Below are 19,580 nucleotides of genomic sequence, written 5' to 3' on the forward strand. Positions count from 1 at the left end.
GCAGCACTGCTGGCTCTCCTGGCATTGCACGGGCCTCTCCCTGCTCAAGGCCGAGGGCGTGTAAATAACGCATTGGAGAAATGCACATTTTAGGGCTAAAACCAGAGGCGGGAGGGTGTTGCGCCGGGCCTGAGCTCTTCCTGGTGGCAGCAACTGCAATCCGCTGTCAGGTAAGGCATGTTTTTGGTGTGCTTTTTTTTTTTTTTTTTTCCCCCCCTGTTAGCGCTGTGGGGGGTGGCACGGCACGTTCCCTGCACGGTACACGGTGCTCCCGGGGCCCCCCCTCGCCCAGGGCCTGCCTGGACAGGCCAGTGCCTCAGCAGCATCATTGTTTGCTGGCCACTGGCTGTGTGCCACCCCGAGCCCTCACCACCCCTGGGGCTTTCCCAGGCAGGGTCCTGCCCAGCCCCTCGAAGCCCCCTCAGCAGGGGCTGGGCAGAGGGGTGGCGGGATGATTTAGGGGGAGGGCAGGCAGAGGAATGGGAAGATGGGGCTGTTGATAAGGCTCCAACCACCAAACCGGTCTGAAACCGTGTGATTTGGCGCAGCGTGGGGAGCTGTAGCTAACAACACAAAGGATGAATAATTACAGGTCGTGGCATTCGTTCTCCCAATTCAAAAATGATTAAGCTCTCTGTGAGGGCAGGCAGCTGCAGGTTTGGGCTGCCTTCGTCCCCCTGGCAATGGTTAACGTGGTGCTGACGTCTGGTGAGCGGGCTCCTCTCCTCCTCCAGCAGCACGGGCCGCCCCGGGGCATCGCTGTGCCCCATCCTGCAGGCTCGTTTCAGAGGGATGATATGAATGCCAAGGGTCCCTCTTCTCCTGCTGCACGTTTCTCCACCCAAATTAGCGGAGGGGATGTAAAACTGCAATGTGGGGGTAAGTCACAGCCCCCGCGTGTGCCTGCCTCAAAGAGATGGTAACGGGCAGGAAGGGCGACCGTCAAGCCTCGGCTCAAAAGGGGAATGCCCAGCCCGGCTCTCTGCAGTGCTGCTGCTGCCTTGAGTCACTCCTCAGGCCGCAGGGAAGAGCTTGAGAGGGGTTTATGGGCTAATCCACCTGTCTAAATTGACTTTAGTTTTGTATTGGAAAATAACAGATATGTTCAACTACAATGAAATGGCTAATGGCTGGGAGGAGGAAGTTTTTTATAGTGTTAGCAAAGGGGCACATAAAAATAAAAGGGCTGGTTTCCAATTAGAAAATTGTAACCTATATAGAAATATCTCTTATCAGGACTGTCCCACCTAATTTTGCATTCTCCTCCAGTGCTTGAGAAGTACCAAATGTGCCTACAAGTGAACATGTCCTTGAAAAAGAAACAGTAGCTGCTGTGAGTTACTGCAGAGGGTTCAGACTGAATAGAAAATCCAGTAAGTGTGGAAATGTTGACTTTGGGACTGCTGCTGTATGTTTTGAGCTAAGGGAGTGCGTGAGCCTTGCCGTCAATCCACGGGGACAATGTTTTGGCACAGCTGATGTGGCACCTCAAAGTCTGAATCCTTTAAGCAGGAGGGAGTGAAACCACCAGTGTTTGCTAAATGCTCTTTTCCTCTGACTGCTGAAGGTCTTTTAGTCCCTTCCCTACTGGAGTCTAAACATCTACTGGCTCCGCTTAGAGTTGCAGCATTGCTGACCTATGAAAATTCATCCTTTTCTTTTGTTTTCCAAATTTTTTCCCATTTCATTGAGCAACTCTTTGCAAATCACCTCACTGTCTATGCAGCTGCTTTTAATGCACTTTTCTTGCAAAGCTTGCAGAGGTGTTTCCCCAGCTAATCCCTCAGAGCAACAAGTGATGTTGCGTAGACCTTCAGTACTGGTAATCTTGGGGCAGAGATGAAGTCCAGGATGGTGAGCAAGGCAGAGATTTGCTCAGCACAGAGGAGAAAATGCTGCCTAATGGAGCAGCAGTTGCAAATCAAGGGTGAAAGAAGTACATTACAGCAGGCCTGGGAAAGGTGGCTCTTTATCTCTCACTTAACTTTGTCGGTACCTGGGAAGAGAAGTGGGGGATACATCAACCAACAGCATCAGAGCAAGTCTATGCAGTGCTCAGTCCCCTCAAAGGCCACATAAGCTATCTAGGCAGGCAAATTGCCTTCTATGAAAAGCAACTCCAGATCATCCTTTAGTGGGGAAGTTGACTTAGTGCATGGAGGGGCTGTCCAGAGCCAAAGAACAACTTCAACATGGCAAAAAAAGTAGTAGTAGTATTAAAGCCACAAGGTGTTTGCTGGGGGGAAAGGTACAGCATTCACCTTTGCTCTGCATGCAGAACCGCAGAGAGCTGCTCCTTTAGGGTAACCCCACTGTGTGAATCTGCACGGGAGGGGACAGCATCTGTACACAGGCTATCAAAGTGCATTTGACATTGCACGAAACTCATAAGAAAGCTTATTTAAGGTGTTCTGTGATGAACACAAGCCCTGGCCTAGTTATCCATCTCCCTTGGGAGTTCCTCCTGTTACATGAGATTATGGCCACAGCTTCCAAGCACTGCTGCTGTCGCAGACCTCTTTGGACTTCCCTGGAGAAAGTTGAGTGCCATTGCCTTTCAGTTTACAGGGAAAATAAGGCCAAAAAAACCCCACAGAAAGAATTTTGATAAATTCTTGGCCTCTCCAATGTTTATGGTGAGTAGCATCTGTCCGGCCTGTTAGTACCCCATCTGCCTTGTTAGCTTTCAGCACTCTTCTTAGCCACCAAATATCACATTGCCTGGGAAATCCCTGATCCTGAAGGCTATGGGTGCCTGCTGATCCTGAGTCCTGACTTGCGCGGATACCTTTGCATTTAGCTGTATGTACAGAGTTCTTATCTTTTGGGCCTTTGCTTTCAGTGATTTTGCTATATTTTCTAGACATAATAGCCCCCAAAAGTTTGTGCTTTTAATAAAGGAAAGCAAGGACCACCTGAGCTTTCATCTGAGAGAGCAGTGTTCTCTGGTGGCTTGCAGAGATCTGAGAGGGGCTAAGTTTATATTTTTTCAAAGCTTTTGATAGTAAAGCGCATATTTTTCAGGCCATTTTCTATCCTTTCTTTGCAAGAACTGAAATATTGCATACTGAGCTATCATTCACAGCTCTGTTATGCAGGTTTGAAAAGCATTCCATACATCCTACTGCTAAGACTTATTCTACTACCCAGGGCAGGTCATACCTAGCTAGCAGCTGTTTATGGATATAAACGTTCATTCAGTTTGGAGCTGAGTGCTAACAGCTTAGAATTGGACAGAGTTTTTGTTCTGTAAGACTTCATGTTTCCCTTCTTGCCTGCATTGTTCTCTGAAAGATCCCTGCGTAATTATTCTGCATTATTTTCAGTGTCGTTCTCTGTATCTCCTTTTCTTTTATTCATTTCCTGCTTTCTTCTTTTCTTTCCTATGGCATGTTTTTCCTCTTTTCTATGGGCTTTCTTTTTCCTTTCCTGATTGCTTTCCATCAGACTCTTTACTTTTTCTTTTCCCATCATCATATTTTCATGCAGCCCTTTCCCTCCCCAACACACATATCTCCTTGCCTGCCTCAGATTCCTGCCTGTGCTCAGCCACCCCAGCGGCTTTGGGCATGCGGTCATGTTAAGAACAAAAGAATGAGGGGCAATGGGCACAAGTTTGAACATAGGAAGTTCCGTTCAAATACATGGAAAAACTTCTTTACGGTGAGGGTGACAGAGCACTGGAACAGGCTGCCCAGGGAGGCTGTGGAGTCCCCTTCTCTGGAGATTTTCAAGACGTGCCTGGATGCAGTCCTGGGTAATGTGCTCTAGGCAATCCTGCTCTAGCAGGGGAGTTGGACTAGATGATCTCTAGAGGTCCCTTCCAACTCTGAAGTTTCTGTGATTATGCAATAAAAAGATCAGGAAAGCCTTGCATTTGGAAGAAGAATCAAGTGCAAAAATAGAAAGGGCTGTCACAAAACCAAACCAGTGAAAATATTGAGTCACAAACTGTATATAAAACACTAGTATTGGGCTGTTGGAGGCAAAGAAGTCTTGTCCTGAGATACCTTAATGGAACTATTGCACCAGCAATCGGAGGCAGGTATCTTACCTTGCTTGACAGTGTGAGGCTGGGTTGAACTTTGTGGGCAAACTGGGAGGTGTCCAGAGGACAGCAACACACCTGGCAGCTGTAGAAAATATGACCTCTGAGCAAAGGTTGAAGAAATGGAGTTGAACACTAGACCTGTGTGATTAGACAGAATAATCTTAGGTTTCTTCCAGTGCTGTGTTCTGGGGCTTTGCTGTGTTATTTCAGACACGCGGTTGGGGCTGTAAAACTTTCACCCTTCACGTTTTGCAGGATGAGGTGAGAGGAAGACAGGCTGGCACAGGCCCTCGCAACCACTGCTCCTGAACTCCACTTCTGGTCCCGCTGACAGCCCTGAGTGGTGTTATCTGCAGGTAATAAGGTCACAATTCCTGTCCTGCTTGAAAGGGTTAACAGATAAACTCTCCTTCCTGAAGCAGGCTGAGGTCTCTGTGTGAGTGGGGCTAAAGATCTGCAAGTAATGTTACATTGCTGTTAAGAAAGCACGAAGGATAAACTGTCCTGTCTCACATGTAAATATTTACAGTTACAAACAGGAGCAAGAGTAACTGGAGAAAAATGTGAAAGACTCATGATTTTCTGTTGTCTTTTAAACTTTGCTTTAGAGGGATGAAATGCCTTTTAAATAATTCTATGGCAACTGCAGCACAACAAACCCCACATCCTCTTCCACTCAGTTACTTTGACCAGCACTGAAACATAGGTTGGTCACTGAATCTTGATGGCTGCCAGTGTTTTAGCCAAAGGACAAATCTCCGTGAGCTGGGTCCTGCTTCTTTCTTTGCCCAATTTAAAAAAAAAATAAATAAAAATTAAAAAATGTTATGGAAATCAACACCAGGAAGTTACAGCAGGGGAGATATAGAAATAACCTTTTTTATTATTAAAAGATAGCTCTGAGCATCCAATGAGTGCTAGGCCACTCATCAATTAATAACCACCTCAGGACCATAAAGCAAGCTGTGCACTACACGGTCCCATTTCAGGCAGAGAAACCATTATAGAAAACAGCTTAAAACAGATATTAAAAATAGCAGACATCTGGTTAATAACCGTCAGGCTTGGGTACATTAGGAAAAAAGAGGTTTGCCTATCTATTTGCAGGTTTTTGGCATGAAAAAGCAACACAGCTCACAAGCCGGTCCTCTTCAGGGCTGACAGCGCTGCTAGCGCAAGGCTGCACTGGGAAACCTGCAGAGATTCACAACTGCCAGTAGCAAATCCTGCAGGAAAAGTGAAGGCAGAGTTATTAAGGGTTGTCTCCTCAGAACTGGGAGATTAAGCCCCAGAGTGCCCTGCCCTTTCACCAGAGCCTTATAGGTGGGGTGGGATGGGATGAAGCCACAAAAACATCCTGGAAGGAGAGAGTGCCAGTGTAGGAAATGCTCTTGCACCCCAGGAGAGTGTGGGCACTTGGCTCTGGTGGTGCAGAGCTGTCTCCTTGCTGCTCTCCGCAGCCCAGGGTGAGATGGGTCTGGGTTTGCCCACCAAGTGGAACACAAGTGCTCTTGGAGATTCAAATGGGCAGAGGGTAAATAGGACCTATCAACCACTGCTGCCTCCAAGGCAGAGCTGGTCCCAGCAGTATATTCCCAAGCACTTTGTTCAGTTAAATTTTAAATAACTCTCTCACTGTGGCTTTCCCTCCTTTCCCCCGGGGAGGTTTGGTTTGTTAGGTCCATTAGTGCAATTAGAGATTTGACGCAGCAGGCCACTTGAAAAACATCAGCCCAAAGGGCATTTCACTGACAGCTGATGTGGCTTACTCCACATCTTACTCCACGGGAAAAGCTGCATGAGGAAAAAAAGACTGCCTAAGCGTGTGGCATTTCCTGGAGAAAATTCCTTCTGCCATGACAAAACATGGGTATTCGGGTGGCGCTGGGGTCTGATGGCGAGCGGTAGCTCTGCAAAGCAGAGCTCTGTGCTGCAGCCGGACCGTGCGGCAGAGCATCCTGGGCCCCAAACGCTGTTGTGTCTCCCTGCCACCTCAGGCTCAGCCCTCGAACCCTGTGGAGACCGACTATGGCAGAGGAGCAGGCATGGTGCTTATGTGGAGGCAGAACATGAATCACTGGAGGAACAGAGGCACAAATGCAGTCAGCATGGCCCCCATCCTCAAAATGTGCTTGTGGGTCAGTGGCATCACACGCAGCTGTCTGCTGGAGGTGGTGGATGTCTACAATGAGCTGAATCTTACCACGGCTGCTCTTGGAGAGCAGGGTGCCTGGGAGCAACTTCCTTAAAAGGCAAATTTCAGCCTCCCTTAAACATCAGTTTTCTTCTCTCTCCCCTGCAGGGGAGATGGTCAGGGTGCGGGGCAGCTCTGGCATTGTTCAGACCAAGCTGCAAGCCAGGGTTGAGTTATTTCTTGCTGTGTTGATTTGGAAGAGGTACGTTCTCCACATTATCCTGCTAATAACCTTCTGCTGAATCAGAGGGCAGTCACTGCAATGAGAGGGAAATCACTTTGCAGGGAAAGATTGGTGGCATATGCTAGAGCTGTTATGGGAATGTTGTCTGGCTTTGGACAACTAGTTTTTGTTTGATAATGTGCGGGATGATCGTGATCCACTTTTAGATTTCAGTATGGAATAATATAAGACAGCATCTCTTGATGTCAGTGGGAAATGAGCCTATTTATGCTAGACAGAATTTGGGCATGGAAAACCAGAACATCCATATGCTGCACAGCATTATGCCACCCTCCCCATGTACTTTTCTAGTTAGTTCCTTATAATTCAATATGCTCAAAGTAGGGGCAGGCTGTGCCACTTTTCTGGCACTTGTGCAGGCAGAAAATCCTGTTAGGAGCATAAAGCTGCCTAACGCATTGATTGCTTGTTGCGTGCTCGGTGCCATCAATCACTGCTGTGCCACAGCAGCTGGGGAAGGTGTGAGTGTGCCAGAGGCGTTTTGACAAAGAGCAGTGCCGTCAGGGCTCGTGACCACTGTTGGGAGGGGGGTTTTACTCCAGCGGTGAAACCACGGCCCCCCATTGACCACCTTGCCCACGCCATGGGCGAGTGTCTCTGTGGGAGATGTGGCTGAAGGGGATGCACGGCTCCACCCCCTCTGCCACATTTTACAGCCCGGTGTGTTAACCTAGACCTTGAGGGGTTTCCACTTGGGTTAATATGCAGGACCGCGATCTACGGCAGCTGTTTGGCTGTTGGGGAAGGAACAGGACGTGCCCCTGCAGCAGCCACAGCTCCAAGGGCTGCAGCTTCATCCGGCTGCTGTTCAGCCCATAACCAGTGTGTGCAGAGCGTGTACCATTGGAGGGCTGTACTGGTGCTTCCAGTAGTTGAACACCTACGAACTTTCCAGAGGTTTCAGTGTTTTTCTCATATAAACTTTATTAAATGGAACAAATTCTTCCTTAGACCATCTGACCCATCACATCCTCAGTCTATTCGAACCACCATCAGTCAAACCACATCCCAGTGTATAAACCTGGCCAAACAACTGCACCTTGCACTGTGTATGCACAGTGTTACACGGGCTGTCACCCCCTGCCAAAGGCCAGGGGCCAGTCAAAGTTAAGGAGAAAGGGAGAAAACACTACGTTAAAAAAACATCAGGTGAATTTTCTGACTGCAAAGGCTTGCACTAAATTAATTGGAATTTCCTAGTCAATAAACATTCCTTAAAACGACTTATTTTATGAAACCTTTAAAAAGAGAAATTGTACAACAAAAAATAGCCCCACAGCCCATTAATGGGATACTTATTTCTCTGTTTCATTTAGCTAAAAGCACTGCAGTGGAGACTAGTTCCTAAAAACATGTGGATCGCCGCTGTTGGATTGCCATCAGCCGTGCTCAGCACAGGAACTGAACGTCACAGACAACTTCGCAGACGGCTGCATCTCCTGTTGCCATGGAAATGGACCTGAGCTCACTGAAAGCTGGGTAACGGGCTCTAAAATCATCACTCCTTATATTGAAAAAATGCTGGGGTGACATTAGGTGGTAGTAGTAGTAGTAATAATAATAATAATAATAATTATGGCTCAGCTTGTGGAATATAGTCTTTGTTGGTTTTATTTTATGTGTGTTAATCTGTCTGCAGATGTGTTATGTTCATGTTTGTATTTGAATTATCTGATCAAATATAACCCATCCATTTGTATTGCACTTACTGACCATAACGTTGCAGGGGTTAGATACCGCCTAGACCCAGCAACAGAGAGAACATCACCAAGAAAATGGATTTCAGAAGGAGGATTGTTTGCTTTAACTAACCAGCCATGTGGACGCAACTGACCATTTCTTTTATCACGGCCGTCCTGTTGCACAACCATTTTCCATTAGTCCAGAAGTGTTTGCTTGATCCATTGCCATTACAATATATGATAAAGTTCAATTAATTATAATTAATCCCACATTAACGTCTCTTCATTTTGCTGTGTTCAGCAATCTCCAGCTTTGCCCTAGTTTCACAGGATTGTTAGTTGTACTGAAAATGTTTGCCTCTAGCATCATAGTAACATCTTACTAATCAAACAATACTGGCAAGGAAAACTATGCTATGCAGATAAACTTGACCATGAGAATTTAAACTGTAAAAAAATTAAAGCTTTGAGGGAAAAACTGGGCCTGTCACCACAGGGTGAAATGCAGGGCTGCAAACAAAGAAGAAGAGCTAGAAGCCGTCTTCTCAGCGTATCGTTTTGTGGGAAGAATCTTCTACGCTTACCATGAGTCTTGCAAAAACAAAGTGCTTATATGCCAATCTTAACCTTGGGATATTTTAATAGGTTGCTCTTAAATTATTTACCATTATCAAATTAGCAGAAGAGTAATTTTTTACTGTAATAACAGCTCTTGAGAAACAGTATTGTACACCAGAAACTATTGTGGTTTTTTATTACTGCAGCGTATTAAGATATGATCTTGAAATGCTTTTAAATCTGAGCAGTGAGCATATCAATACATTATAGCAAAATGAGATGCATGCTTTTAATTCCTGTAAAAATCTGTCCCTCTTAGAGGATCTGCAAACATCTTACACTGAAATAATGCTGAAATTAACAGTGTGTAGGTACTCTCCACCTTAACTTGTGTACTCATGGCATGCTCATTTTTATTTACTGATCAGCTGTTTTGTGGGTAGATAAAATTGTTTTTGAGGCTATTTGCTTTCAATATGTCCTTTGTTGATCATCTGTCATGTTAAAGAGAAAAATCTGTAACCATTTAAATCCATTTCCCAAAATCTGACTTGCCTCCTTATGGTGCCTTAACCATTACTCAGAATTATTTCCAAGCCTATGCAAAGAGTTCCAGCTATATTTGTTTAAAAAGATGCATAAACTTTGTCCATTATAGATAGAAGGAACTCTGTGGCAGAGGTTGGGTTTGCACATTCAGAGGGGATGCTGGTAATGAAGTGCTTCTGAAGTAAAAGTTACTAGGCATGCAGCCAAATTCAGATCTTACAGTCTTCCTCCAGGCCATGCTTGTGAGACGCAGGTTTATTTTAATTGTATTGTTTCTTTCAAGTAGATTTTATAGGAAGAGGATTGCACTGTTTTCCTTCAGTGACTTTTTTTCAATCTCGGAGGCCAAGTAAAGTATTTCTGATGGTTCATAAATTTGTGCAGAATCTTTTCACACCCACTTTTGTATGGGTCTTGTATTTTAGAGTCAGGATTGCGATTTAGAGAGCTGAGCTGGTGCAGACTGCCACTTGCAGAACAGGGTTAAATTTCTCCAAATTACCGTCAAATTAGCACAGTCACTTTAGGTACTATTTACAGGCAGTGACAAAATTAGCTCGTGATCTTTGGACGCTCAGGAGACACTGAAGGCTGGAGTGGAGAGGGTAAGGGTGGTCTCCAGAAGAGACAGTCAGTACAGAGCTGTAGGAAGAGTGTTTCACAAGACGTGTCTTGCTTTCAGAATTATCTGAACCCTGCGTTCCCTTTTCCTCACGTTAACTCCCAGTTTCAGTTCAAAAGAAGTCAAAGCCAGATCTCCCACTGACTTCAAAGGAGCAAAGTTTTGGCATTTAGAGGAAAATCACTATGAAGAATAATGATGCAATATAAACACATCTGTTATAAATGCAGAATGTAAATAATACTCTTCTATAGCATTTATTCAAATCCCTAGGCACTGGTAGAAAATAGGTCTCCAAATAACCTAAACAGTTTGACACATTAAACTCTCAGCCTTTACAAATATTGGTAGTGTTTCAAAGAATGCATTTTTAAGTGAGCAGTAAAGAGCAATTAGGCATGTAATTGTTGTTTTTAGAGATTTAATCCAATTCCCACTACACTCAGTGGGAGTCTTTACGTTTACTTCAATAGGGACTGAGTTGGGACCTTACTCATTTGAAGAGAGGCAGGGAAAAAGAAGGGGTGGGGGGCAAACTGTACAAAATCAGAATTGGGAATTTCATAAGTCTACATAAAATGGAAAAAACATTTGAGATAGCAGACAGCTTCCGTTAGGTAGAAAGCATCTACTAACCACAACAGAACAAGATCCCCCCTCCCATCCATATGATGCCATTTCTGTCACTCAACAGCCATATAATTAATTTAAAGGGTAGTAAACTTTTCTGAACTTCTCAGTGAAGTTCACTCAGTTTACCTCTGTTAGATGTCACAACACAGAATTTTCATTCATTGTATTTCTGTATTTGACAAGTAGCACAAATGTTGTCACTAAGACAACGTATAAACCTGTAACGGGCTAAACCCTGTAGAACTTGTATTTAACTTACATTTAGGCCAGATATGAATGCTATCAAAACAAGCAGATGGAAAGCTTTGATATATATTTCATGATGTTACTTTGATTGAAAGTAAAAACTGTATTTAGTTTTTAAGGTGGAAATTGGAAAGATAAACTATTCAGAGCATTCACAATCATTGTAAGAATCATGAATGGTTTATCAATATCTACGCTGCAGAGATCTGAATCCAGGATTATAGATTTTTAGTTTTCCCCTTGGTTGATGTCCAAATATGTAACGACTGAAGATGTATAACTCAAAATTAAATATCCTGGATGAATTCTTAAACTTTTATGTTGTTGGGAGTATGTCTGAGGGGAAGAAATATTATGCTTGTTACAAGATTTTAGTGTAATTTTATTGCATTTTTTTCCTAAGGTATCACAGCATCTCATTTACAGCATTTTGTTTCCTGCAGAAATGAGACTGCAGGAGACACTTTTGTCATTACCAAGTCAGGATTGGGTTCGTTGCTTTAGCTGAAATCTAAATGGAACAGCAGAACATGGATACAAGTGAGCTACTTGGAGGCCTGGTGGAGTAAATACCCCCTTTCTTTTCAGTGCAGGAGGAGAGCTGACGGGCATTAAGATGATCAGCCTGGTGTGAATGGAAGCTCTCCATCCACGGTTTAAAGGTGAGACTCTAAAACCCGACACGACAAATTATATTTTCCTCTTAAAACTTACTTTCAGTCTAGGAAGAAATGGTATAAAGCTACACAACGCAGTGACATTTTTGTAATGGCTAGTAAGGAGATATGACGCAACTCACTTCAATGACATGGCAAAAATAAGTTTCCAAGGATTCATAGTAACCAAAGTATTACTTCTGGTGATTTATAAAGCTGCACACAGATCTTCTTTCGACAGCCAGAGGAACCAAACAGAACGTAGCTGCAACGATGTATTACAGTTTGTTTGACCTCGTTTGTCACAAGAACAGGGCCCTTAGATCAAATGTGTCTGCACCAAGGGTGACTCTGCCCTCCCTAGAATTACTTGCCAACTGCAATAGGGCCTCAGAGAATTAACTTTTTAAGTATTGGGCTTTAGAAAATGTATTTTACTCCTTCCACTAAGGTGCAAATACACCCGATTTTAACAGACAAGTATTATTTCCCACCACCCCCAAAAAAAATCAATCACGGACAGAATACAAGGTGCCTGAGCAGACCACAGTATCCCAGTGAAAACCTGGGGAAGGAGTCCTTTGAATTTTGCTGACTGACCACTGGATGCCACTATTGTTCCACTGAAATAAAGTGTTATGTTGTCATCTTCTGACTGGTTTACTAGCCCTGAAGAGGGGAGTTTAAATTGCATGGGTATACGCAATTTTCTGCAGAAATAAGCCGTTAGATTTGAAATTATTAATGGTTTTGTCTGTGTTTAAACATTTGACTTTCCTCCTTGCTCAGAGCCCTTTCTCGGCAGGAATCACTGCACCAGTCTCTCCCTTCAAAGGCCCTGGCAGGACACCCCTATCTTTTGACTCAAGAAAAGCAATTTCAAATCCACATTCTAGTCATGCAGAATATTTAGGCATTATTCAGAGAAAGAGGAAGAGATGAATGATCTAACATTGGCTCCCAACGAATCGGAGCCCCGGCCTGGGGAGCCGGTCGGGCAGAGTTGCTAGTGAGTGGCTCCGTCCTCCCTCTGCCCCACGGTCCCGTGGTCCCCAGCTGTCCCCAGCTGACAGAGGCTGCGGTGGAGCTCACAGCCTCTTTCAGTAGTAAGCTCGGAGGGGCATGTCAGAGACACCTTAAGACTGGAAGAAAACAATATTAAAAAAAGAGCATTTTTTTTCACTAAAAGAATGTTTTTGTGTTATCTTGCTTTTAAAAGCTTTTTACTGTTTTTAACATTTAAAAATATATATATATTTGAAACCAGACCAATTCTGCCTCTGTCTGCAGAATCATGAGACAGGGATTGCTATATTTCTCACAAGCCTCAGGTCTGTGCGTGCAGCTCCTCAAGATCTATCATCTCTTGAAGCCCATAGGAAAACCACGCAGCTCTCGGGACACAGTGCAGTGCTGAGGTGTCCCCAAGGTTACACCGTGGCCCTGTCGCCTCCCCCCTCTGAAAGGGAAGGGCTTTCCTTTCACCCCTGTGATAAGCCACAGGGTGTAGCGCTGCCCCAAAGCCTCCACACACTTGCATCCCAGGACACTGGATCTGTGTATTATTTCACGCTGGTGCTTTTAATGAATAAATTTTCACTCGGAGCTGGCACCGAGCCCCGCTCCAGTAATAGAAAGTGTGAGCAATGATGCTGCTTGTTAGCCCCTCCGCTCCCAGCTTTTCTTCAGGAATTCCCCTGAGCAAGCTCTCCACACACCAACACCGCTCATCCCTTGCTGCCTGGGCCGTGCAGCCATACTGTGGTTTTTTTCCTTTCCAGGAGACAACTCTCCTAATGGTGTTGTCAGGAAGGAACAGATGTTCCCCTCTTAGCTGCTCTAGTTGATATTCTAGAGGCAGTCACCTCCAGCAAGAGGTGAAGACGACAGCTGCACGTAGTAATGTCTTAAATCCTCTGCTCTAAAACTTTTCACTAAATCAGCTAATTATGTTACGTACTGGCACCTAACTTTAGTGCTAAAAAGAAGGTTTTTCCTTCCCTATAAATAGTATGAAAGGGTTTTCTTATGACACACACACACATTCCTTCTTCTATTGGCAATTTCACATACACACACAATACTGGGTGTTTGAAATTAAAATCACGATTGCTTTATTCTAGCTGAGGGATCCCTAACCTCATTTTGTAATTGCCTTTCAAAATGCAGCAAGTGTACTTTAGTCACCAGGGAAAGGTGACTGTCACCTATGTAGATATGGAGATAAAAATGACAGTATAATTTATGATTGAACTTAAAACAAATCTTCACTATGGCTCATATTTTTTCTTTTGCAGTTTTCAGCAGTTGAAGTGGTTTCAATAGGACAACAAACCTTTTCCACCGTGCTTCCTGATATTATTTATTTGAAAAAAGACACTTTTAATTTTTTTTTTTTTTTTACTGTGGGTTCCTTTTATGTTCTATGCCAGCTATTTAAAAAGATTTCTTGAGCTTCATTTCAAAAGGGCGCTCTTTAACTTCTTGTAAATCTGAGTGTACGGTGTGGAATATCAGTTTTCATTTAAAAGGTACCTGATATGATAATAATCCAAATGTCCCAGTAGCACATGTCACAGCCTAGACAGTGACTGAAGAGGTGTGTAACACAGTTGTTACCATGCCCACAGCACACAACATTAGATGTTGTTTCTACAGGTATTCAAAGAAATAACCCAAGCTTATGGAGTGGGATGTTCAGGTTTTTGCTGGAATGCAACCCCTGACAACAATTTTACAAAAATTATTTCACTTAAGGACATTTTTAAAGATCTGTTTGTTGGCCTCAATCTGTTTTTAAAGCAGCTCACTACATTTCTTCAAATAACAGAAAACCTTTCTTAAACTATTACCCTAGAGACCAGTAAGAGCAAGTTACTCATCGTTGCCTTTCCAGTTCTGGACAGAGAGCTATTATACTAGCTGCGTTTCTCATGTTTAAACTGTGTGTGCGAGTGAATGAGAAGTTTCTTTGTGCAGGTTTCAGATTAAGAACTATGGAGAAAACAACTCACATTACCAAGATTTTCTCACTATCTCTAAACGTTCAGATCTTAAAATATTTTCTTCTTTTTTCGTTTTGTTTTTGCTTTTCTGTTGCCGGCGCAGTGTGCCGGAGGCATGCCAGCTATCTGCAGAGACAGCATGTCTCGGCAGAGCTGAGAGGTACTGCTCGCTTCCATATTGTTGCCCTTAAAATTTATTTTAAACAGTAAGTATTTGATTTTATTTTTAAGTCATTAACTTGAATGTTGCATGTTTGCGAAATACTTTCCTTTCAGCTGGTAATCACTCAATGCCTTCATATTTACTTTTTTTTTCTAACAGGCAATGGTACTCGTGCACATGAAGTTTAAGTTGTACATAGGCACTCATGCATCAGCACTTGTCCGACCCAGGGGCGGTACAGAATCACATATACAGTTGTTTCCCTATGCTTTTGCTGAGCTCCTCCTAAAATGAAGAAGAAAGGATTTCGATTTAAGTGTCTTTAAGCAGTAAACTCACCCTGGCTTAGCCTGTACTCCAGGGGTGTGACATGAAGCACCTCTCCTGGGAGGGGCATCGTTTGAAACTAGTTGCAGCTGAGGATGCTTAAAAACCAGAGTATCAGCTGTGTTCACCCTGGGTAACTGTAGCCTAATTTCTCTGCAAGCTGGCCACAGACCAGCTAAAGAGAGACAGGACTGAAATCATTACGTTATGTTGCTTTTCTGACGGTGTTACTTTGCGGGCCTCAGACTGAAAGAACTGTACTGTGGTAAAACATGATTCTAGAAATTTTCTTGTCCTAAACACTTCATTATATGGTTGATAGTGGCACTGCCTGAAAGCTTTAATTCTTCTCTTCTGACATGTGTATAATTCTTTTTGCAGTCAATAAATGATGCCGCAGTAAATTTTCTCATGGAAGGAGAAGATTTGTACTTGCAGCGTCATTCTTGGTAGCTCTGAGGCCCGCGCCGCTCCATAGGAGTGCAAAATGAATGGTAAACTCATGTGAGATGTCAGGGGCATGTTTCTATTGAAATTGAATGTCCCAATGATCTGGAGTTGGAGCTAAGAAAACAAATTACAGCCCTTGGTTGTGGCATAGACTTCCCTGAAAACACACTTAATACTTTGGTGCCTCAGTTGCCACATGTTTAAAATTATAATGCCACTTCTGCTGCTTTTTATTTGATAACCCTTCAGAATCTGGGGTTCTGTGTGCTATTTTGGGGTCCTGAACAATGACATGGACATGTTTATTTGCTGACAGTCAAAAAAGTCTTGTTTTCATGACTGGGAGAGGTCAGATAAACCAGAGACTGTTTCTGCGGACACCACGCTAACGCTCTTCATTCAATGCTTCCCCCTGAAATGCTGTTTTGCTGCTTTTCACAGGCTGTGGGAGCTTCTCTTAATTTCCCTGATGCTACTTTTTGCTCTTCCTCCTTTACAAACACACTACAACAATTTCAAACACTTTTGAGCGCCTTGGTCTTTGGTAATGACTTTTGCTTAACTCTCAGCAGCTACGCAAATAAAGCAGAACAGTTAAATGCATGGGATTTGGTGACGTTTAGCCCTGTCTATAGTGGTATTTCAGGAGTGTGCGAGGTTGAACAAGTTTTTGTGAAGCTTTCTCAGATGGAGATTGACGCAGACATGCAAAATATTGCACACATTCTCTGAAGATGGTGTATGTGTGGCACAGGACAGGGTGGGAAGAATAACAACTGTTCCATGGCACGAGTTGCTATAGCTACTAACATCAACATTTTTCACGACGTATCTGCACTGATTCCCTTCTATCACCGAAACCCTTCAACACAGTTGAATTAAATGGCACTGTTTGCACTGCTCCTTACCTCATGGAAGCAGTCCCTTGAACTAGCAAGAGTCCAAAAGATTTCAGAAGTGAACCTGAGTTGCTGCAGGCATGGTAGCCATCTGATGTTTTATCCTCCTCCTTTGGGGTAAGTCTTTGGGGTAAATCCAATGAAAGCTTTCCTGGTCCCTGCCTCCCAGAGTGGAAAGGAAAATCGGGGCACCTAAGGTACGTGTATCATGCATGGAGATAGTTAAACGAGGTATCTGCTCCTGTCTTTAACCAGAAATAAGGCTGCAGAGACAGAAATGTGAGTGTGTAGCTCTGTGAAAGGGATGAGTGGTCTAATGCCTCATTGACGCTAAAATTGGGAAGTCCCATTCCTCTCCCCATTCTTTCTTTTCCCTCTCTCCTGGGTTGTCTTGTACTGGCCTTAGCTTATGCGGAACCCTCTGTGAGCCAATTCACTTGCTAAACTGTTGGAGCACTAGCACAGCAAAAAGATAAAATAAATAGAATTAGCGAGCTGAACTGACTCAGACAAGGCTGCAATAAAAACCAGGACCCGTGCAAAAGCATAACAGTGTAGACAAGTTTGGAGAGGGTGGTGAAACAGTGACAGCCTGTAGTTTAGTTGGTGTCTTGTCTCTCACCCTGAGGCCCTCTTGCTCAAAAGTTTTGGCTGTAGTTTCTTTGCTGTGGAGTCAGCATCCATCCTTTTTGTATTGCACTGCCTTGGATCCCTGATGCTTAGCTTGCTTTCTGTGGCACTGGTTTGTTACAAAGACTTGGGTGGTGAATGCTCTGACTGGGCAACAACACCACCTCATCCCAGGGATGCTTTTATGACCGTTGGTGTGCTTGGTCAAACCCCCGGGGAAAGACAGGCATCTTTTTTCTCTACTTTTTGTAATCTAGCAGGGATTGGCCTGAAATCTGCCAGTCCGAGGGAACTTTCATACAAAAGTTGAATGTCTTTTAGATACTGAGCCAAGTGACTCTGACGTAGTGGGGCAGGGGGAGAGAGGAGAGACTGGATCGCACAGCAGGGCTTAAGTATGTAAAGTCCACCTAAATCCTGCTGTAGGTCTTGGCATCTTTGGAGCTTCCAATGGGCTCCAGAGTTATCTGTTAAGGTCACTGCATGACTGCAGCTTCTAATGTGTGAGCTGGAACCGAGAACAGACCTTAAAGCGCTTACCAGTGCACAGCACAACCCACAGACTGGCTTATGAGGTTATTTTTATGCATCTCTACAAAGAGACATGAAAGCCCTATGAGCTGGGCTTTGTCGAGACACAGTTCTTACATCAAGAGACAATAAGGGAGTCACAGGCTGCCACTGGCCTATTGCGTAACGGGATCAGACATTTTAATGAGCTTCTGCTAGTCCATGGTTCATCAGCCCTGCTGATTTGTAATGAAGCAGGACACTGCTATAGAAACCACTCCAGCAAACAGCATTTTTGAATGTACTTAAGAAGATGAGTTTGAATTGAAATGCAAACAAACTGTGGGTCAGTCCATCTCTTTCAGAATTGTAGGAGCCTGATTGCCCTCCTGTCTATGTTACAGTTTAATCCAGTTTGAATTTAAGTTTTTAGAGGTATTTTGTATATCTCGTTTCCCAAAGCATCTATTTTCCCCTGGTTCTTTAATATTTTTCCCTTTACAATTCTTAATCCCACTTTTTAGCAAAGGATTACAAAGAAGAAGTAATAAACACATCTTCAAAATTTCTCTTATAATTTATTCTATAAATGATGTTTATAAAGAAATGGGACTGAAATTAATTTTAAGGATAATGGTCTGTAACACAGAGAGGAATGGCCATGAAATAATAAAACGTTTTTCTCCAAACTGCTGAATTATAAAGCAAAATAAAGTGAGTCTCCAAATAATTCCATCAATTTGATTCAAGCAGACCCAAGTAAAGAAGGAAAAAACTGTTTAAGGAATTCTTATGTTAAAATTTGGATTGCTGTCAAAGACCTGACATCCATTACAGGATACTTATGATGTTACTCAAGAGAGCACAATAAATACTTGATATTATCCTCTACTGTATCCCTTAGGAACCAAAACCTCTCAATGACAGTACCCTTTCCCTGCACCAAAATCCTACCTAAGTGCTACCTTGTTATGAACCACTTTAGAAAGGTTTTAATTCTCGCTGTGGTTTATGAAGATGATGTTATACCAAATTGGTGCATTATCAATAAAAAACTGTGTTGGGCTACAGTTTTTCATAATGTAAATGTTTCCTGGCCAGCCCTTTAAAAAAAACATAAGCCAAACTCAACACACGACGCACAGCAAAGTGCTTGGGGAGTTCCCTTTTGAATAGCATCAACTTCAGGAACAGCTGGTAAGATCAAATGGACAAAGGGAATTCAGCACCACCCACCCCATGTATTATCTTCTAGAGCTCCAGGAGCTTAATCCTTCCCCTGAACAAAGTCTGTTGTCCCACTTGTCATTATCGCTTACACATTATATTCTGTGTAAGTCTGCTTCCTCCTAAGAGTGCACCTGCAGCAAAGCTGCAGCATAAAGGTCCAAAGTCTCTGCAATTAACCTGAGTCATGAAAGGAAACATTTCTCTTGCACTGTGAGAAGCGATTTCCTATAACCTAAATAACTCTAAAAAGAACGTATTGTAGTGAAAAATATTTATTACTGTTATTGCAAAGGTACTAAAAGCCAAAACAATAACCAGTATTTCTGCAAGCTGCGGAAGCATGCTTCCTACACAGCAAGAACCAGTCAGTTTACTAGCCCTATAAAAGTCTTTTTCATCTGCCTGGAAAAGTAATTATGGTCTGCCCATAAATGAGAGAAATAGCCTTATGTCCAGTCTTGATGACAGGAGTATATTTCGCTTCTGGGAGTTTAATTTTGGGGAGAATTTTGAAAGGCTGATTTTGACCTTATTTGGCATTTTTCCATTCGCAAGCTGACCTTTGAAAACCAGAAATGTTGAATGACAAAGTAAGAGACGTAGGGAGGTTTATCGCAGCTATGTTTGTGGCAGGAAAACCTACAAGACCCATTTTCTTTTGCGATTCCGTCCCTTGTTGCATGGAACAGAGCATCGCTCTGTCCACTTGGTGACCCTAACTATGACAATGCTAATGTAGGGCCTGTATCCTGTGTTGCCACCTTCTTACACTGAAAACAGAGAAAATTAATCAAAATCTGCCAACTTTGGTGAATAACTGAATTTATGAAACTATATAATCTATTAAAAATAAATACTTTATATGCCAGTTGCTGCTATTTCTCTGTCATGGTGGCTTTCCAGTCAAAACAGCCATCCTGTCTACTGCCTC

At 43.3% G+C, this 19,580-nt stretch overlaps 1 long non-coding RNA gene across 1 annotated transcript; it reads left to right on the plus strand.

The window, feature by feature from the left end:
* The first annotated feature begins 697 nt into the window (after positions 1 to 697).
* On the plus strand, positions 698 to 15,351 carry LOC141747534 (uncharacterized). Its single transcript, XR_012588753.1, has 5 exons — positions 698 to 879; positions 4,307 to 4,407; positions 7,806 to 7,968; positions 11,368 to 11,441; positions 13,733 to 15,351. It is a non-coding gene; the product is annotated as an uncharacterized LOC141747534 (long non-coding RNA).
* Positions 15,352 to 19,580: the final 4,229 nt, after the last annotated feature.

This window comes from Larus michahellis, chromosome 8 (genome assembly GCF_964199755.1).
Source record: "Larus michahellis chromosome 8, bLarMic1.1, whole genome shotgun sequence".
NCBI lineage: Eukaryota > Metazoa > Chordata > Aves > Charadriiformes > Laridae > Larus > Larus michahellis.